At 38.8% G+C, this 17427-nt stretch overlaps 1 pseudogene; it reads left to right on the forward strand.

The window, feature by feature from the left end:
- The first annotated feature begins 15954 nt into the window (after positions 1 to 15954).
- Positions 15955 to 16073, forward strand: LOC120363329 (5S ribosomal RNA; annotated as a pseudogene).
- Positions 16074 to 17427: the final 1354 nt, after the last annotated feature.

The raw sequence follows: 17427 nt of genomic DNA on the forward strand, positions 1-17427 counted from the left end.
AAAACTAGGCTCTTTTGTGTTGTGTGAGGTCATACCAGGGTGCACCTGAAGCAAGGGGCCCAGAACAAACCCCAAGCTACCAGTCTGTTGAGTAGACTCAGAAAATGAGCCCATAGGCAGGATAGATCCTGGGATATTTTTATAACATTTTATTACAGGCATGAACCCTTAGAATGACCCTAAAATAACTTGGCCTAAAAGGGAAACCCCAAAAGAATTGGATGTCAGTCAAGAAAACTTCTAATTTCATCTCTGATTCCTTTAAAGAGCTTTGTACAATGTCACAGCCCAGAGTAGGTCAATAAATATTACAGATAGGTATGTCTTTTCCCAGTGCCTTTGTCATGCCAGTTACACGATATCTTGTAGGCATGTATGTGTTTATTTATGTTACATGACAGGTATAGTTTGCTTCTATATTTGTCTCTTAAAAGGGCCATTTTATCCCTTCCTAGCCCCATCCTCTATATTTTTTGATCATTCACATATGTGTATTAAAAAATATTGAGCATTTTCTCAACAGATAAATTTTTATTCATGCATTATATGCATATATTGTCTAATAATGCATGGGTCATTAGAATATGATGTACATATAAGAATGATGAGATACAGATAACTTTAAATATATTTTTAAAATTTTATTTTAATTGGTTAAGAATTTTTTTTTTTTTAGTTAAGAATTTTATTTTACTTATTAGTGGAGGCTTCACCTCCCCATCTTCACTTTCATTTTCTCACCCAACCCTCATTCAAAATTACCTACCAGATATTGTAATACAAGAGCATGTGTTAGGGGCTCATGAAGCATTTGCAGTAAACAGGAGTGGAGTAGCATTTTCCTAATCCCTGCTCTGAGCCATTGCATTATATTTTACAGGGATGCATAGAGTTACATACTTTTATTTCACTCCCATAGAGATTATATGCTATTTCACTTTTTCTACATAAAAAAGACTGAGTTTTAAAGTTATTCCTCTTGGAAAAAGCTATCTGGTGGGGCATAGTGCCTGCAGTTCCAGCACTTTGAAAGGCTGGGTGGGAGGATCACTTGAGGCTAGAAGTTCAAAACACTTTTAACTGTAATGTTTGATTTCTAATTAAGTGTGATTGAATAACAACACACTTTTTAGCTGGCTTCTTCCCAAAATCCCAATAAAATGATAGAATATGAATCCTTTTATGAAAGAGTTGGTATATCAGTTATTTATTACCACACAAAGACTACCTCAAAACTTAATGGCTTAAAATGGATTTATTTGTTCAAAAAAGATAAAAAGAAAAGAAAAAATAAGCAAGCAAACAAATAAATAAAATAAAGAAATACAGAAATAACAAACTAACCACCCCCCAAAAAAACCCGATTTATTTGTTTTGCTAGGTTCTCTTGAGGTCTTGTTCAGAAGTCACAAATGTTCACTTCTGCAGCATTCTGCTGGTCAAAGCAAGTTATAAGGACAGCTCAAATGTAAGGAATGGTAAAATAAACTCCAGCTCTTGAAAAAAATTGTAAACAATTTTGCCACCATTTTAAAATAATCACACTTGGAAAATATTAACTTGTTTTAGAAAGTGTAGCTTTTATCAAAAGGTCTACATAAAGAAATGTACACACTACTTTTTTCTCCCACTTATTTCATTTCAACTACTTTGTAACTGAAATTGCATTAATTTTTTTACTTTTCATTTTTGAGATGAGAGTTCAGTGGTGCAATCTGTTACCAAGCTGGAGTGCAGTGGTGCAATCACAGCTCACTGCATCCTTGACCTCCTGGGCTCAAGTGATCTTCCCACCTCAATTTCCTGAGTAGCTGGGACCACAGGCACTTGCCACCATGTCTGGCTAATTTTAAAAATATTTTGTAGAGATACAGTCTCCCTGTGTTGCCAAGGCTAGTCATGAACTTGTGGGATCAAACAATCCTTCCCCACCTCAGCCTCCCAAAGTGCTGGAATTACAGGCATGAACCACTGTGTCAAGCCAAAATTTTAAAAATTTAGGTAAATAAGAGGTAGTCATTTTGTAGGTGCATATCCAATTAGTCATAGTGAATGATTAAAAAATAATAATAGAATTTCCACTAGAAAATAAAAGCCCTATTATGCCAAAGCAGAGCTATCTATGGAGAGTAAATATAAAGCAAAAACATTAATGTATTTATTTCCAAGATTGAGCATTAGCCCTAACGGCTATATTACTGTTATTTCTCTCTGCCTGCTGGGTGAGACAGAACATTTTTAGCTTCAATAGATGTTCCATCATATGGACCTTTCTCCTCCTCCTTCCTAATGGAAACCCCAATTTTATTCAGGTATTTGACCTATCCTTATGTATAGGAGTAAATCTTAATAGAATGAACCATCATGTGAATTTCTTCTCCCTTGCTGGTGATGGGTTCAGGAGCCCAGTTTTTTTTCCAACTTTTATTTTAGATTTGGGGATACATGTGCAGGGTTTTTATCTGGGTATATTGCATGATGCTGAGGGTTGAGGTGTAATTGATCCTATCACCCAGGTACTGAGCATAGTACCCAATAGTTTTCAATGCTTGCCTTTCTCTCTCCCTCCCCTGAGTAGTCTTCAGTTTCTACCACTGCCATCTTTATGTCCATGAATGCTCCATGTTTCGTTTCCACTTATAAGTGAGAATATGTGGGTATTTGGTTTTCTGGTCCTACATTAATTTACCTAGGATAATGACCACAAACTGCATCCATGTTGCTGCAAAGGACACAAACTTGTTCTTTTTTATGGCTGTGTAGTATTCCATGGTGTATATGTACCACATTTTCTTTATCCAATCCACTGTTAATGAACATCTAGACTGAGTTCATGTCTTTGCTATTGTGAATAGTGCGGTAATGAACATGTGAGTGCATGTGTCTTTTTGGCAGAATGATTTATTTTATTTTGAATATATACCCTGTGGTGGGATTGTTGGGTCAAATACTAGTTCTGTTTTAAGTTCTTTGAGAAATCTCCAAACTGCTTTCCACAGTGGCTGAACTAATTTAACTTCCAACCAACAGTGTATAAGCACAGGAATCCACCGTTGAAAGCTATCCAATGAATGCGATTTCCATGGTGGCTCTTATCAATGTAGAAATGGCAAATCACTCTGAATGGGAGGACTTCTATCCTGTGGCTTTGGGATTCTCTCTCTCCTACAGAATGTACATAGAAAGCTTTATGCTCTGGTGGCCACTCTAACAACCAAGACGGATTACCACCTGAGGACAAAGCTAATTCCCAGATAACAGAACAAGAGAATTGAGGAGAAGCAGGGCCAGAGCCTGCATGTACTACTGCTGAAGCCCACCTTGCCTCCAGAATCCTTACTATGTTATATAATAAACACGCAGAATTTTGTGGCCAATTTCACACAGGTTTTACTATTTTTAGCCCAAATGAGCCTTTCTGTCTGATGACGTGGTTACTGTCAGATGTTCTCAATACTCTCACCTGAGAAAGTCTAGGGAACGGTTTCACAAGGCAAGTCACTTCTCTTCATATCCCACTCCCACTGTCTCTCAAGATCACCAGAACTACATGTAGATTCAGATCCCTGTATGACACAGGAGTTCAATTGCAAAGCCAAATTCAGGAGCAGAAGATGTTCTCACCAAAGGAATTGAAAAAGTGCTAAGTATGCTGGCATAATATGGAGAATCTGTGTGGAAATGGATTCTGAGAATTCTAGACCAAGGAAGGAAGAGCATAACTTTAGATCACATAGAATTCAGCCATAGGGATACACTTATCGGAGATTCTGGATTAAGGTGCTGGCTTAAGCAGTAGCAAGTTGTGTAAATTATTTGCTCTCTTGAACTATGCTCAATAGTAGTTTATTCTAAATGAACAGAAAATGCTAGACATTTTTGTAATAATAAAGGGAAAGGAAGCCAACAGGTTATAGAGATGAGAATGTTGGGGTAGATTATCACATGTGAACTACATGCTTATTCCCTAACAGTCTCCTTCCTCTAGAAGGAGAAAGAAATACAAAGAAAACCTTTTTTATACCAGGGGCTCAAAATTGCACTGGTATCTTAAAAAGCACTTCGGTGGTTCTTCATGTGTTGGGATAAAAACAGAATACTTTGTGGTTGAAAAGGGCTCCTGATTTCAATAGTGACACTAGGATGGAAAGTGCAAGTAGTGTCACCTAACTGGCAAAGTTAAGGTGGGCATGCTCATTATAATAATAGCAATAGAGGCTGGGCACAGTGGCTCACTCCTGTAATACCAGCACTTTGGGAGCCCGAGATGGGAGGATCACTTGAGGTCAACAGTTCAAGACCAGCATGGCCAACATGGTGAAACCCCATCTCTACAAAAAATGGAAAAATTAGTTGGGTGTGGCAATACACACCCAACCTGTAAACCCAGCTACTCGGGAAACTGAGGGAGAAGAATCACTTGAAACCGGGAGGTGGAGGTTGCAATAAGCCGAGATTGTGCCACTGCATTCCAGCCTGCACAATAGAGCAAGACTCTGTCTCTACAAATAAATAAATAAAATAATAATAGCAGTAGATCTGGCTTGGTATTCAAAATGATACATCCTTCAAACATCTCCAGAAATCTTTTACATATAATGGAGTTACAAAGATCAAAACAGATGAGCAGCCCACCAGGGGTCTAATTCAATTGAATAGTGGAAAATACTCCAGGATTAGTGGCTATAGTTTTGATGTTGTGTTCTTAAACTCAGTCGTTCTGTTGGTGTTCTTTTTTTTTTTTTTTTGAGACAAGGTCTTGCTATATCATCTAGGCTGAGATGCAGTGGTGTGATCATGGCTCACTACAGCCTTGACCTCCTACCTCAGCCTCCTGCATAGCTGGAACTTCAGGCACGTGTCACCATGCTCAGCTAATTGCTTGATTTTTTTGTAGAGATGGGGTCTTGCTGTGTTGCCCAGGCTGATCTCAAACTCCTGGGCTAACGTGATCCTCCCACCCCAGCCTCCCAAAGTGCTGGCATTATAGGTATAAGCCACTGCACCTGGCCCATAGTGCCTTTCTGATACTTGCCTCCCAGTCTTTCCAGTTATTTTGTAAGCACCTAATTATCTGTCTTAAGACTCTTTGTATTTAAAATACTTAAAGTGGTCCGCTGCACTGAACACAAATACATTCTAATAAGACCCTGAACCCTCTCTAGGATTATTTTCAGTTTCTGGGCATATTATTGGTATAAATGACCTCAGAAATGGCAGAATTCTGACACTGATTCTCTGACCTATAGAATGGAGGCTAACATAGTTATCATGGTTACGAATGACTTTGTGAAAGCTCAGGGGCTTCGCTTCACTGTCAAAATAGTAAATAAAAAAGTATTCTGTTATACTTCATTGAAAAAGTTACTGTAATTTTTTTTGTACTACATTCCTGGGAAAATCGTAGAGCTGAAGGGCACTATGTTTCTTATCATATCCTCACTTAATTCTTCAACTGCTGGCCAGTGCAAGAGAAGGTTGATGAGCCTTGGAAAATTCCAAGGGATAACTGTAGGCTAAGTTAAGTGGTAACTTGTCTTTCAAGTACATATGACCTTCCAAATGTAGTCTTCTTACAGCAATGAATCAAGACACACTGTGGGATACTGATTGCAGCTTTCATCTGGACAATCCTTTTTTTTCCTGCTTCAATAAACAGAGAAAGCACATCAGAAGTAGTTTGACTTTACCTAAAACAGCAGAGCAATATTTTCAACTCAGAGTTATGTTACTTCTCTATTCTCTGTGCCATACGTTGCTCTAAAGGAACTTTGCCATCTCATCATCCAGGGCTATGTTGAAGATAATATGCTGATGACTCTGGAGAACAGAAAGTGGCTAGTATTTTTGCATAACACCATGCATGCCAGAAAGTAGAAATAAATCTCGTGATAATTCAGTGATGTTTCTTGGGATTCAGTGTTGCCTGAAATGTGAGTTTATCCTTTCAGTATCAAGGACAATTTATTTCCCATCTCTAGGAAAAAGTACTATGATAGATGGTGGTCTCTGGATTTTAGAAGCAACATATATCCCATTTTGAATGCCCTTCACCTCCTTTTCCTGAGTGCCCTGAAAGGCTTACAGCTTTGAGTAGGGCCCAGAGGAAGGTTCCAGCTGGTCCAGGCTGCAGGTTTCTTATATGGCTCTTAGGACCCAGTAGGACCAGTGGTACTCAAAAATCAGATGAGTCTGCAGAAACACTGAATATGAAGTTAGCAGCAGGAATGTCAGGGCTTTAGAGCAAAGATATAATTTTTCAGTGAGCAGCCATTTATTCTTCTTTGAAGGAATAGCACTTGACTTATTACTGGGCCTTGATAGAAACCAGGTAACTATGAAACACAAGCTGCCTATCATGAACTGAATGTTATCTGATCTACTCAGCTATAAAGTTAGACATATTCAAGTGGAAACAGTATATACGTGAGTGCATCTGAGCAGGTCCTGAGAGCTCAAGTTTCACATACTGATGGCTCATCTTCCTGGCATTCCTCCTCATGCCACACTGCCACCTTTCCACCAGCCATCAGGAATTCATGAATAGTCCTCTATTATCAGTTAACTGAAAAAGAAAAATCTAGCATAGTTTACATATAGCTTTGAGAGTAAGCTAGCATCACTAAAAGTAAACTTACAAAATAGATTACTGAAGTGCCACTCAGTTCCACTTAGTCCCACCAAAGTGAAGGTGGAGAAGGAAAATCATACAGTATGCAAAGCTTGAGTGGTATATTATCCTTGATTTTCCCAGCAAAGACTGAAATCCTGATGGACAGTATCAAATAATTTGGTCAGATTTTAATGGAAGTGGAAAGTAAAAGACCAGAGGACTGGTGACAAGTATCTGGATGGGTCTCAAAATGGGACTATCATGTGAAGACATTTGGGATTTATGTAAATGTGACAACCTTAGTTGTCAATCCAATAGCTATACCCCTTCCTTGTGAATAAAACTTCAGTTTTGTACAAGTGTCCAAGCTCCTCCATGTGACTTTATGCTCCAGAGAAGGCTGACCACACCTCTACCCTTGCAGGTGAATCAATGAATCTGAGTGATCATAGTGATTCTATTCCCCTCATGAGCCTCAAAAAGGGCCATACAACCCCAATTTAGCCAATGAGACATTGAAGTGAGTCTGCTGTGGGGTAGTTTCTTTTATCTATTAAAATCCAAACAAGAAATAGTCCCCTTTTCTGCCTTTAGTTGTTAATGTGAAGATGTGTCTCCTGGAGCACCTTAGCCTTCTTACAACTATGAAAGAAGCTAAGATAATGTGCTAAGGATGGCAAAGCAAAAAGATGGGAAGGACCTGGATCCTTAATAAAATTGCTCAGCCATCTAATCAATCACCTTTTGAGCCACCCTATCTTATAATTTTTTAACATGTGAAATAGTAATTTCTTGTTTATATCAACTGTCTAAGTTTTTTATTTTTTTGAAGTCAAGAATACCTTAACTAATAACACTCAACAACAAAAAACCCTGTGGAGGAGGTTTCGTAAGCAGGTGGACAAGATAATCCACCCTGCAAATGTGAGTCAGTCTCCTTCCCCATTCACCCTGGGGCTCACTCAATGGGCTCATGAACAACATATCTACAGCAACTCGGATGCAGAGTAGGCACAAGCTCAACAATATGGACTTTCCATCACCAATGCTGGCTGTCACTGATGAGTGCCCAACTTGCTAGTAGCAGCAGTAAATCCTGAACCTCTGACATTGTATCATATCCCAGGAGGCCATTCAGCCACAGGGAGGCAGGTTAACTTATTGACTGTCTATCGTCACAGAAGAGATAGAAATTCTTCCTTACTGTACTGGTTACTTATTCTGGATTTGGATTTTATTTTCCTAAGATTTCTTCTTCTTCTTTCTTTTTCTTTCTTTCTTTCTTTCTTTTTTTTTTTTTGATAGAGTCTCTCTCTGTCACCCAGGCTGGAGTACAGTGGTGTGATCTCAGCTCACTGCAACCTCCACCTCCCAGGTTCAAGTGATTGTCCTGCCTCAGCCTCCCAAGTAGCTGGAATTACAGGCATGCACCACCACACCTGGCTAATTTTTGTATTTTTTGTAGAGACAGGGTTTCACTATGTTGGCTAGGCTGGTCTTGAATTCCTGCCCTCAGGTGATCTGCCCACCTCTGCCTCCCAAAGTGCTGGGATTACAGGCATGAACCACTGCATTCAGCCTCCTAACATTTCTGTCTAACCTTTGCTAGTACAATCACCCTGTGTATACTAAATACCTCATACAAAGGGGGATCATATCTGGTTTGCCCAAGTCAGTTTCCAGTTTACTGCTGTTCTCTTGGTGTAATTAGTAGCCCTGATGACAGATTATAAAGGCATCCTACTTATGCACAGCATGGTATCTTGTATACATTACTTTTGATCTGGACACCGTTTATTTATTTATTTATTTATTTTATTATTTTTTTATTGCATTTTAGGTTTTGGGGTACATGTGAAGAACATGCAAGATTGTTGCATAGGTACACACATGGCAGTGTGGTTTGCTGCCTTCCTTCCCCTCACCTGTATCTGTCATTTCTCCCCATGCTATCTCTTCCCACCTCCCCACCGCCCATCCCTCCCCCATTTCCCCCTAATGGACCCCAGTGTGTAGTGTTCCCCTCCCTGTGTCCATGTGTTCTCATCGTTCAACACCCACCTATGAGTGAGAACATGCGGTGTTTGATTTTCTGCTCTTGTGTCAGTTTGCTGAGAATGATGGTTTCCAGGTTCATCCATGTCCCTACAAAGGACATGAACTCATCGTTTTTGATGGCTGCATAATATTCCATGGTGTATATGTACCACATTTTCCCTATCCAGTCTATCATCAATGGGCATTTGGGTTGGTTCCAGGTCTTTGCTATTGTAAACAGTGCTGCAATGAACATTTGTGTGCATGTGGACACCCATTTTTAATGAAATAAGCAGTAGAGCTTATACCTATGGCTTACCATACGTTTATTAACTAGAAATAGACAAACGGCTATAAGACAAAATGCAAAATTGTGGCACTGTCCTATAGAATGTGATATATTCTCTGAACCAGTAGTTCTCAAAAGGTGATCCCAAGACCAGTAATATCAGCATCACTTGGGTGCTTGTGAGAAATGCAAATAATCTGGCTTCATTTCAGAACTACTGAAACACAAAGTCTTGGAATGGGCAAAACAACTGATGTTTAAACAGACCTGCCAAAAAATATTGTTGCATATTAAAGTTTGAGAGCCACTGCTCTGAAATATCAACCAAATAATTTGCTCTTTTTCCCTCATACCCACAATACACCCTAAAAACCAAGCTGTGGAAGTAGGAGTTGGTTACTCACTCAATGTTAACTTCTAATGATCCATATGCAAATTATTTGCTTCTCACTTCTGTAATTCTGAACCTTACTGGTTTAGAGGTTTTAGAATCTCAAAAAGAAGATGCATTCACCAGGGGAGAAACAGTATTCCATTGAAAAACAAGCTGAGATTGCCATTTGGCCATGTTTATATTTTCTTATCACTTGGTAAGCAGAAAAAAAAGATTTATGCTATTTGATTAAATGATCGATCATGTCTACAGAGAGTAAATGGGGTTGCTTCTAATGATTAGAAGGAAAGAGTACGGGTGGAACAAAGAGGGTCTCTGGGGTACCTTCTACACTGCTGTATCTACAATAAAAATTTAATGAAAGACAGAAACAATCTTACATAAACAGGACCACCTTTTGGCTCTGATCCCTTTGTAATAAAGGTCTGGATCACTCTACCAGGGAAAGAATACTAATAATCCGAGATGTTGACTGGAGGGAAAGGGAATGCGGGACGGCTGGTCAAATAAGGAATTTGTTGCTATATGGCAACTGTCAATTTGTAATAATTGCAGAAGCGTGTATTGTAGTATCTGCCTTCACTTTCTTTTCTGTATTGTGTACTGTATTTCATTGACTCTCCAAGGCTTGTTTATGTCCCTTTATATCTATGAAGGAAAAGCACTTCCCACTGAACTATGATGTGATGCTGCTTGCTTTCACTTAGAATTTTTATTTTATACCTTGAGAGAGATATTTTAGGGGTTTTAGACACAAATTTCCATCACATGTCACTCTTCTGCATATACTAAAACTTTTTTACAAGTTACTTTTGGAGCACTAACACTGGTTTCAGAATGAAATGTTTCTTTGCAAGTTTTACTTTTTGACAATATTAAAAGTTAAGAAAGACAAATGTTCATCCACCTACCAGTAATATTGTATGGGTCAATCTCCAGCTGGTATAAAAAATTAAGGAGGAAAACAGCTCTCTTTAAAAGCATGGAACTTTTAAAGTAGCGTATTAATAACTGACTCAATGAAAACAAAATATGAGGTTTGGAAATGGAAAATAAAGGCAATTTCTTCCATAAAGCTGTGGTGCTAGCTCTTCACTATACTTGCTACTGTTCTAGAGGAGCAAATGGGCAGCATTCTTAGTCTCACAGGGATTTGTAAAATCTATCATTGGACTATTATTGTTTATAAACTGAATGTAGTAATTTCAGCTATTTTTTCAATAAGTTGGGTTAGAGGTCTCTGCTTTCTTCTGCCTCATCTGAGCAGCTGGGTCACATGAATCCCACCTTCAGAATCTGTCTATGCCTATTTCTTAGGCCCAATCCGAATCTGAGGTAAGAATTTAGCCCCAACCTCACATTTTGGCCTGCTATGTGCTGGGCATGCTTTTAAGTAGCCAGGGTGCCGCATTGTCCAAAAGACGCAAAGTTCAAGCTTTAGTGGAACTTCCTAACAATTTCCTGCCTGCCATCAAAAATCCCGAAGCAACCTTCTATCAATGCATCTATACTTTTTCTTGTTTCTTCTGCCCTTAACTAGCTCACTGCCTTCTCTTTCCAAGTCTGAAAGTGTGGTGGGAAGTCTTAATAGATTTTTAGATGAAAAGAATTTAAGCACTGCTGCTTTTCTTATTTGGGATGTTAATCTTTTTCTTTAGTTCAGATGTCTAATTTTCTGCTTTCATATAATTGGTATGTTGCATTTATGCCTTCCTTAATTAAATAAAACCCAGATGTTTCAAAATAGTCAATGAGAGAGCATCTCCTCTTGATAGGGGAGGTTGATCTTATAGTCCGAACTCCTAGCTCTAAACACTCTTCTCTGATATTATTTTGACTGTATCACTTGCTGGACTCAAAGGGCAAAGACCAATGCCCTGCTTTCAGTACTTTGTCACATATATGGACATACAGTTCTTCCTTGATACCATTTAGTCCAACTGAGGCAGACTTGATGCCCAATTAATCTTTACTGAAGGTTAGAATGTAACAAAATGGCAACAAGAACTAAGAGTAGGACCATGAAACTAAATAACAAATATTACATAGCTTATTCATCTTCAGGTTTTAACCCATTGCAGGATTCTTTCCTTTCTTTCTTAAGGTCTGTTTCTACAAGTACATATTCCCAAATGTTTGGCCTTGTCACCATTACGACCCAGAAAGGGATGGGCGCCTCCATATACCTCAGACTTGTCCCCTCGGCCCTGAGTTGCTACCTGAGGGCCTCCCTCCTCTCCAGATAAGATCCTGGTAATAACGACAAGCTTCATGGAGGAAGAAAAGACATCTCTAGGGGCATAGCCTAACCCAAGCAGTCCTACCCTGAGTAGACATAGCAAGTATTAGTATTACCTGCACTCTTCCAAGTGCAGGTAACAGAAATTTATCTCAAAGTTGCTTAAGAAAAATAAGTCATGTAATTTTGCAAAGAAAAATTCTTTGTCTAAGAAAATGGGAAAGATAGATCTTGTTTGCTTCAGGTGTGGCTGAGCACAGAGGTTTAAATGATGCATGTCTTTTGTCATTTTTTTGTTTGTTTGTTTTTGAAATGGAGTCTTGCTCTGTTGCCCAGGCTGGAGTGCAGTGGTATGATCTTGGCCCACTGCAACCTGTGCCTCTGGGGTTCAAGCAATTCTCCTGCCTCAGCCTATCAAGTAGCAGGGATTACAGGCATCTGTCACCATGCCTGGTTAATTTTTTGTATTTTTAGTAGAGATGAGGTTTCACCATGTTGGCCAGGCTGGTCATGAACTCCTGATCTCAGGTGATCCACCTGCCTTGGCCTCACAAAGTGTTGAGATTACAGGCGTGAGTACTGCATCTGGCCTCTTTTGTCATTTGACAGACTTTTGCTCCCTTTCTTTTTCTCTTTTTCAGTCTCTTTCAAATAGTCTCTCCCTCTTTCTGTCTTTCTCTTCCTTCCTTCCTTCCTTCCTTCCTTCCTTCCTTCCTTCCTTCCTTCCTTCCTTCCTTCCCTCCTTCTCTCCTTCCTCTCTCTCTCTGTCTCTCTTTTTCCTCTTTCTTTCTTTCTTTTTCCTGAGACAGGGTCTCACTCTGTCGCCCAGGTGAGACTGTAGTAGTGCAATAGCAATCACTGCAGCCTCGACCTCCCAGGCTCAAGTGATCCTCCCACCTCAGCCTCCTGAGTAGCTGGAACAACAAAGTGGCCTCATTATGTCCAGCTAATGTTTTATTATTTGTGGATGTGAGGTCTCACTATGTTGCCCAGGCTGGTCTCCAACTCCTGGACTTAAGTAATCCTCCTGCCTCTGCTTCCATAAGTACTGGGATTAGAGACATGAGTCACTATGCCTAGCCCTTTCTTTTCTTTCTATTGAGTCCATTTTAAAGGAAAATTCCCCAAATTTTGGCAAAAATGGCCACCATCAGCTTTGGATTTATATTTAACTACAGCAATCCCAATGAAAAGGAAAAGATGTAACCTCTCTCCTAATGGTTTCAGCAAAATTACATGACTGGTTGGGCCAGTATGGCTCCCTTCACCAATCCTGGAACTGATGTGGAGTGCAATGATTGACCAGTCTGGATGATGATGTACTGACTTCTGTGGAAGGGAACATAATACCATGGGATTGAGAGTCCCACAAGGGAACAGAGCGGTATTTGTTAAAGGAAAGGCTTCAGGTCATTTAAAAATTATAGATCCATGTATAACATGGTATTCCCAATATTCATTCTGAAGATTTGGGTATAAAAGAGTAAGAGAGTATTGGAGTTATAATTAGGCATGACAACTTTGACATGGCCTACAAGTCAGACACAGAAGAATGAGGAATCATAAATTACAAGACTGTTTCAGTCATAAGCAAACTGAGGCACTGTATCAATCACCGAAAGTGTAGAAAATGGTCTCCAAAGTATTAGAGGAGTCTGCGTCCTAAATAAGATCAAATGCCAGAACTGCTTTAGGGATAAAGAGTTGTTTTTAAGTAAACTGAGCTAATCAGAAGGAAGGAATCAGGGCCAGGAATGGTGGCTCATGCTTGTAATCCTAGCATTTTGGTATGCCAAGGCAGGAGGATCACTTGAGGCCAGGAGTTCCAGACCAGCCTGGGCAACATTGTGGGCCCCTAGCCATATGAAAAAAAAAAAAAAGGAGGGATCAGGATGTAAAACTATACCTGGGACTTGTCTGAAAATAACTGACTCCACTGAAGGGGGGAAGATAATGTACTCTTATAAGCAAAGCATGTTGTGAACAGATAAAAATGTATCACTATTGCAGTTCATCTGTTTTTATTAATATTACTAAATGCTTGAATGAATGAGTTGTACTCATGAAGCTTCAAAACCGAAACAAAATGGTTGGTTCTTCTGCTGGTCGCAGGTTACAACTACCTTAGCTTGGAAACAATAAGGCTGAGTTGATTTAGTAATGAGGAGGAGATCGTATTCACAAACACTGATCAATTATTTATTTTAGTGCTGTAGTCATTAATTTATTGATTTCTCATTCCACAGAAAATCTAATGAACCAAAAAAACTCCTTAATTTTTTTTTCTGCTACATCCTATAGTAGAAAGAATTTCCCATCTCTTCTCATTCCTAACGGACTAGAGGTTTTGAGACCATTTTCTTCACAAAAGACTTGAAACGATCTATGAAAAACTGAAAGGTTGAAGGTTTGAAAACACGTTAATGTCCATATGGACAATAATTTTCCTTACCAAATAAGAACCATAAAAATTATTGTATGTGAAGTTACATGCAGCATCCTAAAGTAGGAAGTTGAGAACTCAGAATTTAACTTGAAATATTTCAGGCTTAAATTTGAACAATTATTTTACAAATTTTTTAAATGATGTAACTCATGGGCCTAATTTGGGCTTCCCCTGAAAGCAGAGGTTGAGACAAAGACTTGGCTGCAAGTTGTGTGGTGGGGAGGTAATCCCAGAAAACAGAAGTAAGGGAACAGGGAATATGAGACAGGAGAGGTCAGTACAAGAAGGTGTTATTCAAGTCTCTGCTGAAGGGAACAGCGGATCAGTTCTGCTGGGACTTCTGGGAAGTGTAAATGTATTCCAGAGCTTTCCATTTGAAGAAAGGGTGGATGAAGGTGGTTCCCATGTTGACGGATGGCTGATATTTGCACTGGGGAACATAAATGTAGTCCTGAAGTGGTCCACATGTATGCCCAGTGACTCTAGGGCATAAGAGAGGCCCAACACAGAAAAATAAAATAATTCTTTACCTGCTTGAGGTGTGATCCTGTCAGTGAGGAGGTGAGCCTGAGCTTCTAGGGAATGCAGCTGCAGCTGAAACAGGAAAGGGCCAAAGAAATGGAAATGAGGCTCCAAAGTACCTGCTACATCAAACAAATAGATATGAGGGCCAATGATTTGTCAGTATTTGACTTCTGTTCAATCGGCTTAGAAATTCACAAACTGATAAAAGGGCAATCAAATTTATTGCATGACCAAACAGACTTCTCAGAGATTCTAGGGATAAAGTACAGAATTGTAAAAAGAGGGCCAATTACTGCTTTTCATTTATGCGTTAATTTAACAAATTCAATGAACACTTAGCATAAACTAGGTGCTGGAGATATATCAATGAAAAAGATAAACCAAGTATCTGCCTCATTGAGCTTGCTTTCTGTTTGGGAGATAGTCAGCAAACAATAAGTTTTGGATTTTTCAGTTAAAGATAAAACTGGGGGCCGAGTGCAGTGGCTCATGCTTATAATCCCAGCACTTTGAGAGGCCAAGGTGGGTTCGAGACCAGCCTGGCCAACATAGCAAAACCTGTCTCTACTAAAAAGACAAAAATTAGCTGGGTGTGGTGGAGGGCGCCTGTAATCTCAGTTACTTGAGAGGCTGAGGCAGGAGAACGGCTTGAACCTGGGAGGCGGAGGTTGCAGTGAGCCAAGCTCTTGCCACTGCACTCCAGCCTGGGCGACAAGAGTGAAACTCCATCTCAAAACAAAAACAAAAACAAAAACAACATACGACAATATTGTCAGTCTCTTCATGAATGACTGAGGGGAGAACTGCATGAGAAGGATTGAGTCAAGTGAATATTAGGGAAAAGTATTCTAGGCAAAGGGAATATCCTATGTATGAGCCCTGAGGTCAGAATAAGCTATTATGTTTGAGGAGCAACAAGATCAATATGAATGAAGCTGAGAGTGAGAGATGTGGTTAAGAGATAGAGGGAAACATGTCAGCCGGGGTCTGATGAGGCAGAGTCCTGTGGCTATGGCAAGGCATATAGGCTTCATTCTCGGTGTGATGGGAAACCACTGGGAAATTTTAATCAGGTGAGATGTGATCTGATTTTCTATTTTAAAAAGTTCATTCTGGTTGTCATGTGGAGAGTGTGTATGTGCAGTTTTGGATTGCAGAATTGTAGAACACAACAGGCCTAAATATTTGTCTTTTCCAAGAACAGGTGGATCTCTTAGTTACGTTTTGCTTGAAATGTATGTAAGTGTCCACACAAAGACCTCAACACACAGGTGTTCTTGACAGAATTACTTATATTAGCCAAAAGATGGAAATAACTCAAATGACCAACAGCTAGTGAATGGAAAAACAAAATGTGTTTATCCTCAAGCAGAACTGAAAACCATTTAATAATAAAAATAAATACTGGTACATCTATGGCCATACCACCCTGAAGGCACCTGATGTCATCTGATCTTGGAAGCTAAGCAGAGTTGAGCCTGGTTAGTACTTGGATGGGAGACAACCTGGGAATACCAGGTGCTATAGGCTTTTAAAAATAAATAAATAAATAAATAAATAAATAAATATTGATACATGCTGCAACATGGATAGTATCAAAAACATGCTAAGAAAAAATACAGACATGGAAGACTACACATTGCATCATTCTATTTATATAAAATATCTAGAAAAAGAAAATCTCTATGTGGAGAAAGCAGATTAGTGATTGCCTGAGACTAGGAGTGGGAAAAGAGAGTAAGTGAAATTAAGCAGGAGACATTTTACTGGAGTGAGAGAAATGTTCTAAAACTGGTTTGTTGTGACACTTGTACAACAGTACATCTGCTAAAAATCATTGAACTATACACTTAAAACGGGTGAATTTAAAGGTATTTAAATGATACATCAATAAAGTTGTTTCTAAAAAAATAAATATGTATTGCCACATTTAGAGCATGTATCTTCCGAGCATATGGACCCTCCATCTCCACAGACCTTGATCTTGGTCAAGAGAGCACCAAGCTGTGCTGGCTTTTCATGGTCACCCAGTGGCCTACTTTGGGAATGAATCGAGTTCATTTCTTTCTTTTTCAACTTTCTTCCCTTTGGGGAGATCATACACATTCCAAGCATTCCCCATTTCTCCTATTTTCAGAACTCTCAGGTTGCTTGGTTCTTCTGTAAGAAATGTGTTTGTCATCTTTAACCCGTGCACTTTTTCCTGTCACTTTTCTAACTATTACCAACTGTTTCAAGAACATTTTTTACTACCTTATTCCTCCTTTCTTCCTCTCTTTTTTACCTCTGTTTTTCACTGTCAGTCATCCCTCATTCTTTATGTTTGTTCCATTTGTGACCTCTAAAAATAACTATAATGATGGGAGAACAGGATTGGGGACATATTAGTATCAAGAGAAAGGAAAGTCTAAGTTGTGCTTTGCTCTATCAAATTCGAAAGTGTCAAAAAGTTCTTCTCAAGAACATTCTCAAAATTTCCTTCTACTTACTGTTGTTTATTTCATGCAAAATAAAAATCTTGTTGTTGTATTTTTAAAGGTTACTTGTACTATAATCACATTTTAAAATTATTTTTCATTATGAGCTAGAATATTTGATTTCAAAAAAGTATTTTGTTTATATCAACATAAATACTTTTGTTGGCTGACCCAAAAAAAGGAATACTATACATCATATGATTTCTACAGAGGAAAAAAATGTCTGAATCCAATAAATGGTTAGAGTTTATTTTTAGTTTATTAATTGGAGACTGCCATTACTTAACTTTAAAACAAGGTACTTAAATTAAGATAATATCTTTATATCTTATGAAGTGCTATACTATACTTGTTCTATTGGTCAACCTCTTAAGTTGTTTTTTATTGCAATTTGTTTCTGTTATATT

This window comes from Saimiri boliviensis, chromosome 4 (genome assembly GCF_048565385.1).
Source record: "Saimiri boliviensis isolate mSaiBol1 chromosome 4, mSaiBol1.pri, whole genome shotgun sequence".
Taxonomy (NCBI): Eukaryota; Metazoa; Chordata; class Mammalia; order Primates; family Cebidae; genus Saimiri; species Saimiri boliviensis.